Source organism: Leuciscus leuciscus (assembly GCF_965113295.1).
Source record: "Leuciscus leuciscus genome assembly, chromosome: 16".
Classification (NCBI taxonomy): domain Eukaryota; kingdom Metazoa; phylum Chordata; class Actinopteri; order Cypriniformes; family Leuciscidae; genus Leuciscus; species Leuciscus leuciscus.
In genome coordinates, this window is record NC_138740.1 from 33,096,561 (window position 1) to 33,116,716 (window position 20,156).

At 37.7% G+C, this 20,156-nt stretch overlaps 1 protein-coding gene and 1 long non-coding RNA gene across 1 annotated transcript; one reads left to right on the forward strand and one right to left on the reverse strand.

Annotated features, from left to right (window-relative positions):
* The window catches only part of LOC309478207 (uncharacterized protein), a 103,165-nt gene that overhangs the window by 61,736 nt on the left and 21,273 nt on the right, over nucleotides 1-20,156 (reverse strand).
* Nucleotides 2,732-3,736, forward strand: LOC309476823. The gene is made up of 3 exons (XR_014198385.1): nucleotides 2,732-2,818; nucleotides 2,904-3,065; nucleotides 3,618-3,736. It is a non-coding gene; the product is annotated as an uncharacterized lncRNA (long non-coding RNA).

Genomic DNA, 20,156 nt, shown 5'->3' on the forward strand with positions numbered 1-20,156 from the left:
CTGAATATAAAGGTAATTACTGAGGTAATTAACGGTAATTAACTTCATCAATGTGGATCATCCTCATCACATTTCAGTATTTTGCTAAACGTGTTGCATCGCTTCCGTCTCTTGTGTTTTGAACATATACTCTGCCCAGAGGTCATGTGTATCTACCTCTTACCATTCCTAATTCTTGTTTCTGATCCGGTGTCAATGGAGTTATTACAGTTGCTAAATTTTTGTTTGTCTGCCTGTTCATGTGTAGGTCATCAATGAAGGTGATGATTCCCCACTAGGTCAAAATCATAATGATAATGATGATTTTGTTGATGGTGATGAGGAAGTGGTAAGAACATAAATTACATAATTATTGATGTAATATTTAATTGTTTTGAGGAAGATGCATATTTCTTGTTGATCTGTCTCTTACCATATAAAGTGCTTGCTACTGACCGGTTTATAATGTAGCCATTATAATTTATACAATTCTGTCCATAAAAAGGTCATCGTTAACAGTGATAATTCGTCAGAAAGCCATCATGCCAGTGATGATGATAGCACTACTGAAATGGTAAGACCATGAATTGTGTTCTTTGGTTTTATCTTTCCATTCTTCTATGTGTGTGTGCATGCATATATATATATATATATATATATATATATAATTTTTTCCCCAGCTACAATAGGTTAAGGTTTAATTATTAGCAGAATTGTTTGTCTTTTGTTGTTGTTTTATTAACACCAACGGGATAGTTCACCCGAAAATGAAAATTCTGTCAAACCAGAATGAAGTCTATTCTGTTAAACATAAAAGATATTTGAAGAATGTGGGTAACCAAACAGTTGATGGTTACAAGTGACTTCTATAGTAGGAAAAAAGTACTATGGAAGTAAAGGGGGATGTAACTGTTTGATTACCCACATTGTTCAAAACCATCTTTTTTGTTTAGCACAAGTAATATATTATTATAGGTTTGGAACAACATGAGGGTGATTTAATTGATGACAGAATATTCATTTTTGGGTGAACTTTAATGGCAAGCTGCAGCATGTTTACTGCTGCCCCTTTAAGACTTGCACACATCTAATATCAGATGCACATCCTATTTTCATTCAACTGTATACTTATACTTAAGACAAACCAAACTGTGTTTATGTAAACCTTCTGTGTATTTGACAGTGTTGGGTGCTAAAAATAAATTCAGTCCAGTAATAACCTGCTATTTAATGTATGCGCTCTTCAAGTGTAAGCGATCAGAAAAGCACATATGAGAACAGCACGCTAATGAAAAGTTGAAACTGCAAGGCTTTTAAATTGATGCACATAATGAACTTTCATTAGTGCAAATAACAGCAGTTTACCGTGAGTGTAACTCTACCTCTGTGTTAACATGTGTTGTGAATCAGACCTAATTCTTCACTTTTTAATATAGTATTTATTACAGTTACATTTCTGTTTGTCTGCCTGTTAATGTGTAGGTCATCAATGAAAGTGAAGTATCCTCACTAAGTCATCATGGTGATGATAATGCTGATAATGAAATGGTAAGAACACGCTTTTTCTTATGTATTGTTGTAGTTATTACACGTGTCATGGCAATTTCTTTTTTAAAATTTCGAATTAATTCTGAAGGTCAGCATTGAAAACAATCATTCAAATCAAGATCATCAAGTTGGGGCAGAAACAGTAAGCATTGCATTTTAACCTTGCAGACACTCTTGAATGACAATATGCATTTCACTTCACTCTGTAGGAACTACAATAACATATCTATCTATCTCTCTAAGAATACATTACTTTGCTTGAGCAATGACCGGTGCAAGTTATTCTTTCACACACTGACAAATGATGTTGTTAATGTGGTTGTTGTTGTGTTGCATTTGGTTGTGTTCTTTTGTTGCCACCTTGTTGTGTATAATGGATTCAATAATTGTTTAACAGGAGAGTGTAGAGGAAAGAAGGAGACTGATTGAAGAGCAAGATTCTGAATATGAACAGTCCTTGCTGTTGGACAGAGAAAAGGTAATTTAATTTTATATTTAAACACAGCAGAAATTCAGAAGCCTACATATGTAACTTTGTTAATGACATGTATCGTACAGATTAATAATGAGAGAAGAAGAGAACAGCAAGAGGAGAGACGACTCCAGGCAAGTTAAATTAATCAACAGTGCTTTATTTTGCAAGCGTAATTTTCAAATTGCTGAGACAAATTGTGAAGAACTTACAAGAACCATACAGTATGAAAGTTCAACAGTTACCTACAAGGATGCGGTTAGTTTCTTATGGCTCTCAGTTTCTTATATCTGTCCCATAATCAAGACAGGCAATAAAACCACCAAAAATGACAAGGGTGGTCCATAAAGCAACACCACATTACGCTTCCAATCTAAGAAACTTAGAACTATGGCATTCACACTGTTTGCTTTGTTGAATATAATCCATCACTGACGCAATCAAGTCAATAATGAGAGCAATCAATGGTCAATACTTGTAAAAAAAACATGATAATTGTGAATACAGATAAAAATAAGATTTGTATCTCTGTTTTGTATAAACCTGTGATAACAGTGTGCTGTAATGTGTAACCTTTTATTATTGTAATTTATTTTCTTTAAATAATTTCACAAAATACAGTAGGAATGTAGGCTTCTATTTGGTTTGTATTTCAGGAATTTCATTATGAACTAATAAAATACTTCCGTTACATAGGTCATACGTGAGAGGATACAACTGTCTGCAATTTTCCCTTCAGAAGGAGATGTTACATTTCAGTTTCACTATCCGGATGGCTCTCGGAAACGCAGACTTTTCCAGCTGCAGAACACTATACAAGTAACAGCCAGTTGCTATATACATCTGTATTGTAAGTTTTCAGATTTACATAAGTGGTTAATTGCAACTTGTTCCCCTTTTCTAGCAACTCATATTCTATGCAGGAGCAGTGGATTCAGCGACTGAATCACTCTGCTTGATATCACACAGTCCAGCTGTTGTAATAACGACCTCATCTAATGGGAAAATAGGAGAATACATCACCCAATCCACCACATTTTTTGTTCGCTGGATTGGAGCTGAAGACGTATGTTATACATTTTTCTAATTGTGCAGATTAATTGACGAAACTAAAGCCCCAAAAACTGTAATCTGTTTTAACTGATAGGACTTTATAATTAACTTAGACCTCTCAAAGTCTGTCAGGGATGTCCCTGTATAGACTTATGCTACAGGTCAAAACTTTGTGTACAGTAAGATATGTAATGTTAGTTTTTTTGGACAGGATAGTGGAAATTGACAGTAAAGCTTTTTTTTAAGGGTGGAGAGAGGGTTATGGGATCGGGAAAAGACCACAAGTCACAGTTGCGCCATATGTCAGTGCGTAAACCACTTGGCTATCAATGGTGACAAGATATGTAATGTTTCTTAAAGATGTTCCTTAGATCAAAAATACAGGAAAATATTACAATCATCTGTGCATCAGTAACACGAGTTGTTTCACATTCCAGTTGTGTAGTTTCTAATGTATGTAAGACAATGATACCTATGGATCATTCTAATCATACATTTTGTAGATATTTGGTTATGTTCTTTTGTGCTTTAGAGTAACCCAATGTTTTCAATGTGTTTTAAACAGGACTCTTTTGACAATTTAACACCTGCTGGAGTCAACCAAGCTGAAGCAGCCATTCCTTCCAACCCAACTGCTCCCTCTGCCTCTATGGACACTTTCAACCCAACGGTTCCCTCTGCCTCTATGGACACTTTCAACCCAACGGTTCCCTCTGCCTCTATGGATACTTTCAACCCAACTGCTCCCTCTGCCTCTATGGACACTTTCAACCCAACGGTTCCCTCTGCCTCTATGGACACTTTCAACCCAACTGCTCCCTCTGCCTCTATGGACACTTTCAACCCAACGGTTCCCTCTGCCTCTATGGACACTTTCTACCCAATGGTTCCCTCTGCCTCTATGGACACTTTCTACCCAATGGTTCCCTCTGCCTCTATGGACACTTTCTACCCAATGGTTCCCTCTGCCTCTATGGACACTTTCTACCCAACGGTTTCCTTTGACTCTATGCACTCTCCGGCCTCCGCCTCCACCTCTTCCTCGACCAGCACAGCAGTGAGTGATACTAGGTAATATGTTTTTTTTTACTACAAACTACAATTGTTTGGCCCTCATTGTACTGTATGTGATAATTAGCAGTGGAACTGCAGTGTTCAATGATGCATTCAGTTTGTCACTATACAGTACAAGAGTACAGCTTGAGAGCTTGCTGAAGCCTATGCAGTGCATTCAGAAAGTTTGGTCAATTAAATTGATTGGACATGATTTGAAACGGCACACACCTCTATAAAAGGCCTCACAGCTGACATCGCATGTAAGAGCAAAAAACAAACCATGAGGTCAAAGGAACTGCCTGTATAGCTCATAGGCAGGATTGTTGCAAGGCACAGATCTGGGGAAGGCTACAAAATATGCACTGAAGGTTCCCAAGAGCACAGTGGTGTGGTGGTGTATTTTTCAGACTTGCTAATTATTTAACATTTTAAATACATACTTATGACAACTTGGATAACATTGCTGTACTTTGTTTTGCAGGCATGACTTGAGGAGGCTGCTCCTAGGTCTACAGTCAGCTGTTGATCTGGTTGAACCTGGACCCATAGCAAACTGCGTAAATGTAGTAAGGTCCAGGGTGCTACAATGTGCTTTGAGGACATTCAACAGACGAGCATTCAATCCACATAAACAACTTGATATCGTATTTGTGGATTCGTGCGGAACAGGGGAGGGATCTGTTGATACTGGTGGTCCTACCCGGGAGTTTCTCAGGCTACTGATGAAAGAACTCCTGGATTCAAGATACTTTGTTGGACCCGAGAACGGCAAGAGCCTTGCTCTTGATTCCCTTGGTAGGTAATTTTTTTTAAATATATATATTAAAAAAGATTGATTGATTATTTGATAGACTGATTGATAGATAGAAGCAGTACATACAATTTCATAGATAGATATCCAGATAGAAAGTACGATAGGTAAGTAGATAGAAAAAGGTTCCAAAGGAAAAAGGTTCCAAAGAGTGCAAAAACAGCAATATATATCAAAATACTTATACATTTAAAAAAAAAAAATTCTAGCTGCTACTACACTGTAACACACAATTTATTCCTGTGATACCACAGCAGAAATTAAAACTGACATTACTTAAATATTCATTCATTGTCACATGAGCTTTCAGACAGCTTTCAAATATGCTTATTCACCACACTTGCAACATTTGTGGTTTTGGAACTGTCGTGTTGCGTCTGTCGTCATGAAATGATGAATGATCATCGTTACCAATCAAAATGCATGTTCATTTAAAGCAGTGTGTGTGTTTTTTTTACATGGTCCCTTACCTTGCATTTTACGTGTCCTCTTGTCAATAGGGGCGCAACTTTAGTAAACACTCCCATGGGTTGTATTTCAAGAAAGTGACAAATTACCTATTTGGGCATATAGGTTGGAGGACATGATGGATTGTTGAATACGGTGCATGTAATTGCAGGGTTGCCTATACTGCGCTGTGAGAGACGTCAGACATTTCACAGCATTATGTGTTTTCACAAAATTCACAACCCCTTGTTGCAAAACAGATAACAATCTTCATTCTTTTTTTTTAATTGTGGTCTTCATTCCAATTTTGTAGGCTTATCCAGAGGAACATACAAGGTGTTAGGGATGATCATATCAGTCTGCCTTGTTCATGGCGGGGTGGGACCCCGTGTGTTGGCCAGAAGGCTGTATTCACAGCTCTCAGGGATCCCTGCTCCACCAGTGAACATAGAAGAGGTTTATGACCCTGAGCTGCATGACCAGCTGGACAAGGTAAGATACACATCTGTTTTTGGTCTTTATGATGTCAAAAGTCGAATCTGTAATGTCATTAACACCCTAACCTCAAGGCCAAAATAACCTCTCTGTATTGTGCTATGTTTTTGTTTTTTGGGGGGTCTGTTGAGTAGATATAGATAGATTGTTGGTAAATATGGACATGTCAAACATTTAGGAAAAAAATTACAACACATTGATAAACGCGAAATTCAAATTTGCACATCTAAAGGACCGTATTGTTTAAAAACAACTACAATAATAATAGAGGTCCTTGTGCCGACAAGTTGACTACATTAGTGTGTACTTTCAGTCAACACTGACTGACATTTATAACAGATGTTACTGTCATGATGGTACGATAAGTAAGGGATAATGTATAGCGAGCCGGTTGTTATAGTGAATAACAACCCCGACAGGCTGAACGGGATCCCGACGCGAAGCGGAGGGATCTTGAATCAGCCTGAAGGGGTTGTTATTCACTATAACAACCGGCTCGCTATACATTATCCCGCTTATTACATGGCTACCTACAAAATAAATAAATAATTTGACACAAATTATTTATTCAAAAAGGAGTTTATTGATTTAAAAAAGATTGTATTGCTTCCGCTAAAGAAAATAGTCCGTTCCGCGTCCATAGCAACGCGCTGTTTTTCATGGCAACGGTCTGTTATACTTCGCAGCGGTCTGTTATCAAGAAATAACAGACCGCATTCTACATTGGAATTCAGCCAAGCCATGTAATAAAACAAAGTAAAAGACTACTCCAAGTTTTTGAATATAAATGACAATCATTTATTGTACTACATCTGCCATTATTTTGGAAATAAGGATAACACTTCACATTGCCAGCAACAAAAGGTTATTTCTAATAGAACCTCTTCTCTTACTAACTTTTAGATCCAAAGGGCAGAGACCATTACAGAGGCACACACAGCCATGTTAGAGGCTTCAAACAGCCTCCACATGCTCGGTGCCTTATGCAAGGTTTCAACCCTTGAAGAACGTCAGGATCTTGTCAATGCAGCACTAACATACTATCTAGAGGGAAGGATGGAGATGCCTCTCAAACAGTAAGATTACCTGCTTTATCACTAATGTTTTATTAAATGCTGATGTTAAAATTAAAGGTAAAAACAACTTTCACTGTAGGGGTTAAGTTTTCATACATTTGTTACTTTTTCAAATGTGTTGCATATCAATTGATATAACTACTGATGATTAAAAATCTTTGATTCTGACAACATATGTACTTATCTGATTGAAAGACTGAAAGAAGGACTGGAGACATTGGGAGTGCTAAATGCCATAAAGGAGCACTCTTCCATAATGGAGGAACTCTTTTGTGGTGGTCCCCCCACCTTGTCAGCTGCCTCCTTGCTGGACCTCTTCACAGTACATTATTCCCCGAGAGGAACTAACAGGAGAGCCTTGGAGGAGGTTGCAGTTGGCCACTGGCGGGATTGGATCATTGAAGTCGAAGGTGAGTCCATTTAATTTTAATTTTAATATATAGTTTTGTTTTGATTATATTGGGATGGTATACTACTATTACTGTAAGTAGAGATGTGCCCAGAGCATACCTCCAATTTTGAAAAAGCATGGAAAATGAGTAGTGTGTGTTGTACAGTGCCCTTAAAGGAACATTGTTAGTCTTATTCATTGCAGTGTGCTATATATCAATTATCACATGAAAATAGTAAATACAAATGACTGACAGGACAATTTTGGAGGTTTTGCAGACCCTGAGTGTCACTGTTAAATTGTTAGTTGGAAAATGTAATTGTATGCTTAAACAAGTGTTTGTTTGGGAAGTTCCTATACAGTTACAAAGGATTTCTGGGTGGTTGCTATGCAGTGCGATTCCTAAGGTACATAGGGGTGGTTGCTGGGATGTTGCTATGTGGTTGCTAGGGTACTTAGTGTAGTTACTATCATATTGCTGTGCGGTTGATAAGGTAGGGTTAGAGTTAGGTTGCTGTTAGGGCTGCACAATAAATAGTTTTTCTGATCGTGATTACAAATACAGATGCCACAATTACATAATCATTCAAAGGCGCAATAAAAATAAATAAACAAAATGCTATAGAAGAAAACATTTTTAATGTGTTTGAGTGTTTTCAGCTTGCTTATATACATATAAAAATATGACATGCAGTTAGTTAAAACAATCACAAAAAAAGCTAATCAAGTATTCATAGTGACTGGAGGTATTTATGATTATAATCTTTTTGTGTCACTTTTTCTTTTTTTTTATTGATGCTTTGCTTTTTCTGTTGCAGATGGAGATGCAGCAGTGGAGGTGGATGGTGGGGACACAATTAAAGTCACCCTACAGAGTGTGCTTGTGTTTGCTTCTGGGGCATCTGCCATACTCGTATTTGGATTCAAAGAGAATCCAAATATCACATTTCTCCATGAGAACATAAATGGCAACCGGCGGATGTTCCCAGAAGCAAACACATGCACCATTACTTTGAAGTTGCCGATTGGACAGGAATATGAAGAGTTTTGCCATTTCATGACATCCGGTGTTATTCAGTCGCCAACGTTTGGGGTAGCGTAAAAAACCCGTTATCCCAACCCTTATCACTCTTGCCATGTGGCTGATATCTCTCCTGCTGGATTGCTGTTATTTTTTACTGGAAATTGTCAAAATTTTGTTAAACATTAAAGTTTTGTTGAACTTAATTTCCCTGAATTTAAACTTGTGTGTGTGTGTGTACTTGTATTCCCTACATTATTATGGGGACCATATTTCTGTGGCATCGCTGACGAAGAGTAATCAACTGGTCAAATTATCAGGAGAATGTGATATTTTAGAGCGAATATCTTATCTGACGTGCTGCATGTTTTGGACAGAGTACATCATAGCTTTCAGTTTCTCAGTAAATGTTTTTCTGCAAGTGATATAGCCTATCGTCCCCTTTTGTCAAAATTTACTTACTTACTTACTTAGGCCTTTAAATTCCCATAGGAACATAGGCCATCGACAAAGCTTTTCCATCCTCTCCGGTCTTGGGCCCTCCGCTCCAGATGTTGCCACGTCAGCCCTTCTTTCTTCATCTCCTGTTCTGTGGTTCTTCTCCAGGTGGTTCTCGGTCTGCCTCCCTTCCTCCTGCCCTGTGGGTTCCACGTCAGCGCCTGTTTAGTGATTGATTTCTTTCTCTTGAGTGTGTGCCCTATCCACTTCCTTTTCCTCCTCCGGATTTGCATTTCTATTGGGTCTTGTTTGGTGAGTTCCCACAGGTTGGCGTTAGAGATGATGTTGAGCCAGTATATTCCTAGGAGGCGTCTGAGGCACCGGTTGGTGAAGGTCTGCAGCTTATTGAGTATGGTGGTGGTAATTCTCCAGGTTTCTGAGCCATAAAGTAGAGTGGTCTTTACGTTTGAGTTGAAGATTTGCAGTTTGGTCTTGAGTGACAAGTTTTTTGCCTTCCAAATATTGTTTAGCATGTTGAATGTTGTCCTTGCTTGTCCGATCCTGGCTTGGACATCGTCCTCCGTGCCACCTTCCCTTGAAATGATGCTACCAAGGTATGTGAAGCTGTTTACATCCTCTAGTGCATTTTGATCCATGGTTATGGGCTTGATCAAAAATACAGTAAAAACTGTTATATTGTGAAATATTATTCTAGTGTAAAGCAGCTGTTTTCTATGTGATTATGTAATAAAGTGCAATCAGAGTCAGAAAGAGCTTTATTGCCAAGTGTGCTTGCACACTGCACACACAAGGAATTTTTCTTGGTACTGAAGCTTCCAGTGCACATATACAAATACAACAAGAAACATACAAATTCCAAGAATAAAATATGAATATCGTATAAAAAAGTTTAGTCAGAATAAACATTTACAGATTATGAACATATTTACAGTATTTTAAATAAATATAAATATCAGCTGAGGTATTGCACTAAACAGTAGTAGTATTGCACTTACAGGCATATGCCTTGGGGGTATTTAACTGTTCAGAAGGGAAATGGCCTGTGGGAAGAAGCTGTTCCTGTGCCTATATTCTTGTGGCTAGTGATCGTAGATGGTAACAGTTCAAACAGGGGGTGTCCAGGGTGAGTGGAGTCTGTGAGGATTTTACTGGCTCTCTTCCTCACTCTGGAAGAGTACAGGTCCTGGAGGGTGGGCAGGGGGGCACCAATAATCCTCTCCGCTGTCCGCTGTAGTCTCCTGATGTCTGATTCGGTAGCTGAACCAAACCAGACAGTGATGGAAGTGCATAAAACAGACTCAATGATGGCCGAGTAGAACTGAATCAGCAGCTCATGTGGCAGGTTGTGGCATTCATCTGTGATCAAAGCTGAATTTTGAAAACAGTGTAAACATTATTTTTTTTAGGATTATTTGAAAGCTTTTAAGATAAATGCTGGTCTTTTGAACTATTCATCAAATAATCCTGGGGAAAAGTGAGCATATTCAGCATAAAAGACTACTTAAAAAAGAATTAAATTTTTTACATATCCCAGTCTGAACTGCAGTACTGTAAGACTTTGAATATGAACACCTGACCACTCTTGTGGGTTTGCTACTGTTAATTAGACACCTTAGAAGGGAAAAACATGACAGGCAGACATTGGTATGATGTAAGCAACACAGCTACAACTAATACAAATTATAATGGGTGTGCAAATGATCAAGAATTGACTATAGTCAATCGTGTATTGGTGACACCGAGGGGCCCACAAATAAATAAGGGTTTGGGCCGGCCCTGATCATGAGCATTGTAATGTTTTAAGTGGATGTCATAACATGTCAGACCTATAAAACCATAGGATCATGCCTTTATGATGGCGAGAGCTGAAGAAAAATACAAACCGGAAAACAGAAGAGAACAAGCTCAGCCAACAGTCCAGCATATATAGAGATATACAGGCATCTAGTGGCTACAAATTGGTATTACAGATAGTTTACCTTTACTTCTTTCAAACAGACTATGGTCATATTCACACATCACTGCAGTTTTTAAACAAAGAACATATTTTTTATAACCTTTTTCAGTTAACTATCATTTTTACTTAATTTTGTTGATTTCATTTTTAGAAATAAAAATCGAGCCACATGCCTTTAAGACTCATGACTCACAAAACCTCAACAGGCACAAATCAATCTTTGGACAGGACCTAACTCTGCCTCTTCTCTCAGACTCTGGCGAACACCAGGTGCTTCATGCCACAATACTTTAATCTATAGGATCAACTCTCATCCTTTACATACTTTAATATTTCTTCTGGTTATTTCATCTGTCTAACAGCTCTGTGTTTTCATGGCAAGTTTTAATATGTTGGTTCTGATGTACTGACAAGCACAACGACAGTCAAACACATTTGAACCAACATCAAACATGCAACAGTACTATCACAATGTTTTTACACAGCTAAGATGGCTTTGTGACCAATCTAAATTATGCATAAATATGAAATGCTGCATAAAAGGCAGAAAACATAATGTCTGCTCTGACCTGTGGAAAATGATTTATAAAACCCACACTTTATTGATAAACTGGTAGCCTGTCTATAATAATGAAAGCACCACCCTAGTAACATTTTTTTTTTCTAGATATTGGTGTTTTGTTTTTGCCTTTTGCTGCCTATCTTATGACACTCATTGGTAGAAGACACACTGTATCTCAAAGGGTCCTTCCAAGTTACATAAATTGACAAATAAATACATATTGTTACATCACTAACAAGCCTAATTAAAGACTGCTACCTGTTCTTTTGCCTTGTCACATTTTGGGCGTTCATCCTGTTCATCCTGTGTTTGTTCCTGGAGGTGTTCCCTCAACACACTGTCAGCTTATGAGAGTTTGTAATTAGGCTACATTTACTTTCAGCTTGTCTCTTTTTGTGTCTTGATTGCTTGGTTTGTAAATTAAAACTGCAACCAATACATTTGGGGGGAAAAAAGGTTCTAATTGAATGTAAATATTGTCAGTGCACTGAACTTGAAAAGTATTTACATGACTATAATAATAATAATAACAACAATAGCATACGGGTTAATGCAAAATTTTAGCCAAATAACCCAACAATTAATATTTATGTAAACAAATTTATTGGTCAAAACTACTAACACAACAACAAATAGCAATATGTCAGTGATATTAACACATCACTTGGTTAGCTTCTGGGTCATTTTAACACATTTTTTAAACTAGGCATTCAGACATGTTTACTAAATGTAGCCTATATAGTTTTATAAAATTGCTGTAGGCTACAGTAAAATCTGTCAAATACCAACGGCAAGATTTAATTATTTTACTTTTTTATTACTGGCAGCCTTAAGTAATAGATCATTTTTTGCAGTCCTACTATATTAAATCTTGCGTAAAAATAAATAGGCTATACTAATTATTATTATTATAGTGATTACTAATAGTGTCTACACGGTTGCCCAACCCACAAAAACATGAAAACGTGTGTGTTATGAACATATCCAAAATTAAAAATAGTAAAGATAATAGAATATATCCGTATTAATCCAGACGTTTATCCACGCGTACGTTATCCAGGCGTTAATCCACGCGTACGTTATCCAGGCGTTTATCCAGGCGTTCATCCACACGCACGATATCATACGTCATTGGTCACGGCAAGGTACGCGACGATTGACACGATGATTGCTTAGTTTGCAAAGTAAATGCACAAATCACACCTCATACATTCGCGCGAACTAGACGCGAATTGAGCGTCTGGCGCGTTTCGCGCGTTAAGCGCGAATTGTGCTTTTTGTGCATCACGCGTTTGACGCGAATTCGCGTCTGCCGCCCGAGTTGAAAAATCGGAACTTCTGCGTCAATTCGCGCCGCGTTAACCAATCAGGAGCCTGCCTGCTTGCTGCTGTCACGTGGTGAAGTGACAGTTTAATGTTATTTTATGTTTGGCCTCAATAAATTATTTTGTAATATGACTAAAATGCACAAAAAAGCAAATCTTTCACATAAAAACTCGATTTCAATATGAGAGATAGCCAACTCATTTGTATTGAATGCTATTTATTCCATATTCTAGATTAGCCTATATGAAACTTTATTAATCTAATGTAAAGACACCAAACACAATTAAGTGTATAAAAACTTTTCAAAAAAAATAACAGGACAGGTTTCACTTTTGGAGGCTGCCTCCATTTATTATCAAAACAAAAATAAATGACAGATGGTGCGGGAGAGGGTGAACCTCGCGCCGGGCTTTACAGCGCGGGCTCGTCAGGCAGCGACCACTCGAGGCCGAGGCTTTATACGGCCTACGCTGTCCTCGTCAGCGTCCTCACCGTTAGGTCCACCAAACCTACCTCCTGGAGCAAATTGTGAAACTCCTGAAACCCTCCGGAGGTTTTGGTGGACCCGAGTACAGCGACGATGTCCCCTACGCAGCTGTTTCTGCTCTTCAGATCATATAAGAGCGGTGACTCTCGATTAATGCTATTGCTAATGCTCGATAAACATCTAAAAAAGATGGCCGCCAACAGCTTAGAAACTTTCGCCCCCTGACTTCGCCTTTGACGCGCGTAAATTTCGCTTCAAACTTTTGATTTTACGCGCGTCAATTTCACTCTTGACGCGCGAATGCACACAAAGTGGTCACGCGTATAACTAGACGCGGCAGGCGCGAATTTTGACGCAGATTCGCGTTTGGTGTGAACGCAGCAGAGGCAAAAGCCTCTAAGTACCATCTGAAATTTTCTTCTAAAAGAGCATTTTTATCAAGCTTGTATGTTTATGTTCACACTTAAATGGCAAAGTGAAATTACTGAATTTAAATATACGAGCTTGATAAAAATGATTGTTTTAGAAGAACATTTAAGATGGCACTCAGAGGCTTTTGCATCAAGTCTTAATATATATATATATATATATATATATATATATATATATATATATATATATATATATAGGCCTATATGATCCGAAGTAACTAGTTACTCGCTACTTGAGTAGTTTTTTCATTGGATACTTTTTTACTCTTACTCAAGTAACTATTAAGATTATTACTTTTACTTTTACTTTGAGTAAATATTTCTATAAGTACTTGTACTTTTACTTGAGTACAGTTTTTGGATACTCTACCCACCTCTGAAACCTACCCTTAACCTAATTATAACCTTATCCCTAAAACCAAGTCTTGACCCTCAAACAGGCCTTTATCATCTAAGATAAATATAATTATATTGTATAAATAATTCATTATGACCGCCGCTAGCATAGCTAGCGAAAGCGGTCATATAGGGATTGTAAAGTTTTTTTTTTTGTTTTTTTTTTGTCATCTACTGAATTTTTCGTCAACGATACCAGGGACACCGAAACTCCGGGGAACATGAAATTTGGTGGGCATGTAGCCCCACTAGACTTTTACGGAAAAATTTTGTTTGGTCCCCGGGGGCCACTTCCCCCCCGCGCTGGGCCCCCCCAAACCTAAAAAAATGCAGTTTTTCCTAAATATCTACCTGAACCGTGGCTCCGAGGATGAAGACATTTTATGGTATGTTGGTCTTAAGGGCCCACATCAACCTAGCCCATAATCACTCATTTGTGATTTGCGCCCCTCCCATAAAAAATGAAAATGCAATATTATTCTGCTTTAATCGCCCCTATCTTCAGTGGAGATGTTCAGAACTGCACCATATTTCATGTGTATGATTAACTTGACATCCTCTGGGGGTATCCTCTGCTAAGTTTCGTAGAATTTCATCCATGGGGGGGTATAAAATAAATTCATTTATGTGCACATTTAGTGACTGTACACTCATCGGCCTGTAGATGGTGGTGTTGAGCGAAGGGTTGCTGGTTTAGGATGATACTGTCACACACACACATGCAGGAATACAAACAAACGCAAGCATGCACACACACTGACATCCACACGCACAGACACACACCCATACACACACATACAAATCCACATGCACAGACACGCACACACACGCGCACACACATGTACGCACGCATACATACACGCACAGACACACACACACACACACACACACACAGACACACACATACACAAACACACACACATACACACACACACAGACAGACATGCACATACTACTACTTTTTTTAGGTATATACATAAACACGCAATACAGCCAAATTGCTCCACGTCATTTATTTTTGTGGAAAGCCAGTGCAGGCCTGAGCGGCGGTCATATTTTGTACCGCCATGCGGCACATCTAGTTACATTTGGTTATCTGCAGATATGGCAAACAAGAAACTATCTAGAATATGTAAATGTACCAAATGATTAATTGATTACCATTACAGTAATGCCTGGCTCACACTACAGGAGTTTTAGGCCGATTTATGCCCGATTTCCCCCTCCCGAGAATCGGAGAAAAAATCTTGTCGAGGACCTTGATCGGTTCCGATGTTCGGCGCAGATTATCTGGTAATGTGAGGTGTTCACAGATCGAATCTTGCACCTGCCGATCTGCTCTCACACAAATCGGGCTCGCCCCGATCATATCAAACATGTTTGATATTTAAGATTTTAAATCGGGATGAGCAAGTCTGTGATTACGTCAGTGCTGTCAAAATAGCCAGGAAACAAGTAGGGCTGTCGTGCTGAAGGAATTTCCCTTGAGATAATTTTGAGTGACTCAACTCGATATGCGTTTTTATCTCCATTTATTTATTGCTAAATAAATGAGTGTTACGCTGTGGTCAGCAGGCACAAAGACGAGTACATGTTCATGAAACCGAAAGTAAAAAGCGCGTTAAAACGAAGTGGATTAAAATGAAGATACAACACGTCAAAATAAGGGTCGGGGGTCCACATAATATAATAAACACAACATAAACATGACAATGAGCTTGTTAGACCATTGTTATATAACAGTTAATTCCTTGAATCTCACTTTACGAGAGGCTTTCTGCTGATATTTTTACCAGTATTGACATTGAAAGTCTCTGCGCATTAGAGACTGTCACTCAGTCATTAAACTGTTCTTTCAACGGAAATGTAAAAATGCGGATGCATTCACAGATAGGTGCTAGATGTAATGAAACAAGCTGTTAATTATTTTAATATTTAATTTAAACTTTGAGCTCCACTTTACAAGACTCTGAGCAGGACAACGCTAAAGCTGATGCGTCACTCCATGATCAACGCCGGCATTGATTTATTGTATTGACCAGCGCTGACGCCATGAGAAATATCCTTAAAAGGATGATTTTTGAAAGATTTCGCTTTCCTTGGTCAGGGCTACCTTTTCACCAATATGACTTGATATGAAGGCACACCCGTCGTTTTGGGCGGCCAGGGGGCTGTGGCCGCCCCCAAAAATGCTTGTGTTTTTTTTGTGCTATTTGTTAAAATATTATAATGTTATTTTTTTTCCATTTAGGCTATGTTGATTATGAAAAGTGAACAGCACGAGTAAGATATGATGTGCAATGTATCGGGAGACATAGAGTGGGTCAGACATGATTTTGACCACTTCATTACGTTTTGCTTTGTAGAAAGCCTTTCTTTAAAGTGAATTTCGTTTTGTATAAATTGTTTCTTAATTTATATAATTTTTTTATCAACCAATTGCCAATTGCCAATTGCCTGGAAGCAAATATAGCAGACAATAATCATGCAACATGACATAGAGGCGCCTGCGCTGTCACTTGCATTGCTCGTGAACTGGAGCGCATCTCATCATAAATTAACCGAAACTCAGTGTATGCCTCACAGACATGAGAAATACATCGAATCTTTAAATGTCTTTAAACGAAACAATTCAAAACGAAAAGAAATAGGCTACTCTCTGATTATGTAATCCATGTGCATTTCTCTCTATAGGCGCGTTCACTACGGAGATGGCGATCGTCAACTTCATCTTTGCAGCCGACAGAAAACACTAGTTTATTAATAAAATCAATGCACGCGTCACCGGATTTACAAATGCACATCTAGCTTGTTGCACGCTTGTTGCACGCTTGTTGTCGAAATAACGAGATATTATGTTGAAATAACATTATTAGCCTAATAATAATAAATCTTTAATCAATATTTGATTGAATGCTGAATGCTGTGCTTGGTCAATTTAATAAAATTAATACTTTAATTGTGACAATTAAAATAATTGAATATTAAATATTAAGTGGCCAATTTTTGTAATATGGGCTCGGGTAGGGTCGGGCTTGATTTTTTTGGGCCCGATCTAAGCTCTTAACTCAAAGTACCGGTAGGTTCAAAGTCTCTGTGCGTGTGTGTGTGTGTGTGTGTGTGTGTGTGTGTGTGTGTGTGTGTGTGTGTGTGTGTGTGTGTGTGTGTGTGTGTGTGTGTGTGTGTGTGTGTGTGTGTCTCATGGCAATGCATGTCCCATATGTTTCCATGCTTTTCCACTTCAGATCTGCTGCGTGAGATCACGTGAGGCGCTTCCTCTGGCACGATAATCTTAATAACATTTTGTAGTGTGTGGTGCACCGCGATTTTCAAACCTTGTAGTGTGAGCATGTTTAAGATTTGAGGGACGAAAATCTGCAAAGATTCTCCTTAAGTGTGTGCTGCAACCAGATTTCAAAATCGGTTAGGATTTTAAAACTCCTGTAGTGTGAGCCAGGCATAAAAGTCATGTCAATGTCCAATATAGTGAAACAGCAGTCATCAGGGGGTGCTGCAGTACCCTCTGCACCCCTAGTTCCCGCAGCCACACCCACTGACTGATTTTGAACTTCATTGTTGTAAGAGGCCGATAAATCACTTGTCAATGATTTTCTAAAAATTGTTAGAGCCACAACCAGAGCCACAACCACAACTCTTCCTCAAGAGGAGTAAACATGTCAGTAGGCTACTTCTAGCGTTACCATCTATATGACCCAAGTAAGACAAGTGAATGGTAGGAAAGTGAATGTTTTATTGGTGTATTATACTTACAAGTAACTTAAACACCAAGAACCCAAACACAAGATCTTACAAATAAAACCATCTTTAAAAATAACAAGAACGTAAATTAACAATAAAATCTGAACAGAGAAGTTAACTAGGGCTTTAAATAAATGTCAAACGGTCTCCTACACAAAAAGCAGTTTAGCTTTTCAATACAAAATCATCTTATCAGGAGACTTACATCTAATACAGGACTGAATCTGTGCATAAAAACAGAAACCTGACCATGAAAACACTAACAACACTTTTTTCTCTCTCCCACAATGCACTGGCAGCACAATAAGACACTCATATCTCAGTGCTGAAGCTGTTCCTGGATCAGCTCTGGTAGTAAAGCATCAAGTCATATCAATTAATCTCATCTCATCCTCAATCAGTGTTTTTTGTAATCTTAATAAAGCTTCTGTAAGCGCGAACACTAAACAACAGGAGTTGTATCTGCTTACTTCATAGATGTTCAACACATCACTATGAGGAAGCAATATCTGTGGAAAAGTATTATATTTCATAATTGAGTGAGACCACTAAAGTTTTAGTCCAAAGTCTCTCTCTCTCCTTCCTGACCAATCACAGACTGTCCGAGCGTGACTGATGAAATGTGATTTTGGCAGGAGCACGTGAATGATGACAGCTGCTGCTGACGAGTTCAGGATAAAGGCGAGCTTGTAGCGCCATCTAGTGGACAGAAGCCTTTATGGCGCAAGCACCGGTCTACAGGAAATTATTGTTTTTAATACCAAACAAATTTATTAAAGCACATATTCAAGTGAGTGATATTGATCCACTTCATCCACAACTTTTTTATACACCGGCTTAATAAACCCTAAATCATTCAATTGTCTCTGCATTTTATTGATGTGTTTTTAGTTTATTCAAGTTCTATTATTTAGGGCCTATAGGCTATAGCACATTTAAAAACAGCCACAAGACTGACCCAAGTGCTGTACCAAGTATAGTTCTGAATTAAGGGTTAATGTGTAACTATGAATTATAAATAAAATAATATTTAAACTGCAGCGGTATAAATACAGAAATGATTTATATTTTGCAGTAGCCTACAGTTTTTAGGTTTATAGTATGTAATTGTTTGTGGCAGTGTCTTCTTTTCATCTCTAGATGGTAGCATTTAGTCACTGAAACAAATGACCTTCAGACTTTCTTTTTCACTTTAGCCATTATTTTGAAAAGATTTTGTTTCTGTTTTTAGTTTTTATGCCTCATACACAAGCCTGCTTTTGCTCTGGCCGCTGCAGAAGGTTTGAGCACATAACCTCTAATCTGAATTTGACTAACTAGTAATAATTAATTAATTAATTAATTAACTGTTAAATTAATTTATTATAATGTATTATTTATTAAATATACATTAATAATATAATCATTAATTATTATTTATTAATTATAATTAATAATTAACCCTAATAATAATTAGGGTTAAACCATATTTTTTAAATGCTAAATGATATGCAGAATAAAATTAGATATATAGGTAACACATTTCTGCATTGATCACATTCTCATGGTGGCTGCCAGCATTACATGACCATGAATCGGGAAACTTATAAGCGTGCTGGGTTTTGGCTTCATAGTTTCTAACAATATTTTTATTCATTTATGACAGGTTTTTGAACACTTGACTTAAGCATTTATTGACACTGGAAATTAATGTCCTGCTTTAAATAATAGTAAAACACAGAGACAGTGATAATAGAATACCACTCTTAATCTTTAATCAGTTTATTACAGAGTTTCAAATGAGAGTGAGAGAGCTATAGTAATATGAAATAAAGCACCATATGTATATTCCCTCTCTTAAAGCCACACTTAAACACACATTTAAGTTCCTTTATTTTTCAAGTGTCAATCAATGGAGATGTCAATTATCATGTAGGCCTATAATGTAAAATGTTGTGTTTGCACATCAAACAATTTGCATAAACCCAAAGATCAACAGTTTAAAGACATGGACAGATCAGAAAATCATTGGCACTGGCAACAACATGTACTTTTCAGGTATCTGATTTGTCACATAATTAGGATGATGTAGCCTACTACTAATTTCTTTGCACAATTACTTGTTAAACAAGTACTTGTTATTTATTATTATATAGTATATTTAGTATTGTTGTTAAGAGAACAATACTCAATCTGAAAACAAGAAAGAAAATGACTGTCCTGCATATTCTTTTGTTCTTCCTGTTCTTCCACATGTCCTTTTGTTGATTGGTTCAACAGACAATAAAAAGCAATGCAACAGATAACAATAAACTGTGTGCATGCTTTGTGAAATTGTAATGTGAAAGCACAGCTCCAAATGTGCAGCCATGAAGGAAACACAAAATGATTAACAGTAAAAATAAAGTTGCTGAGGATGGTGATCAGACCCGAAGATTTTTTTTATACAAA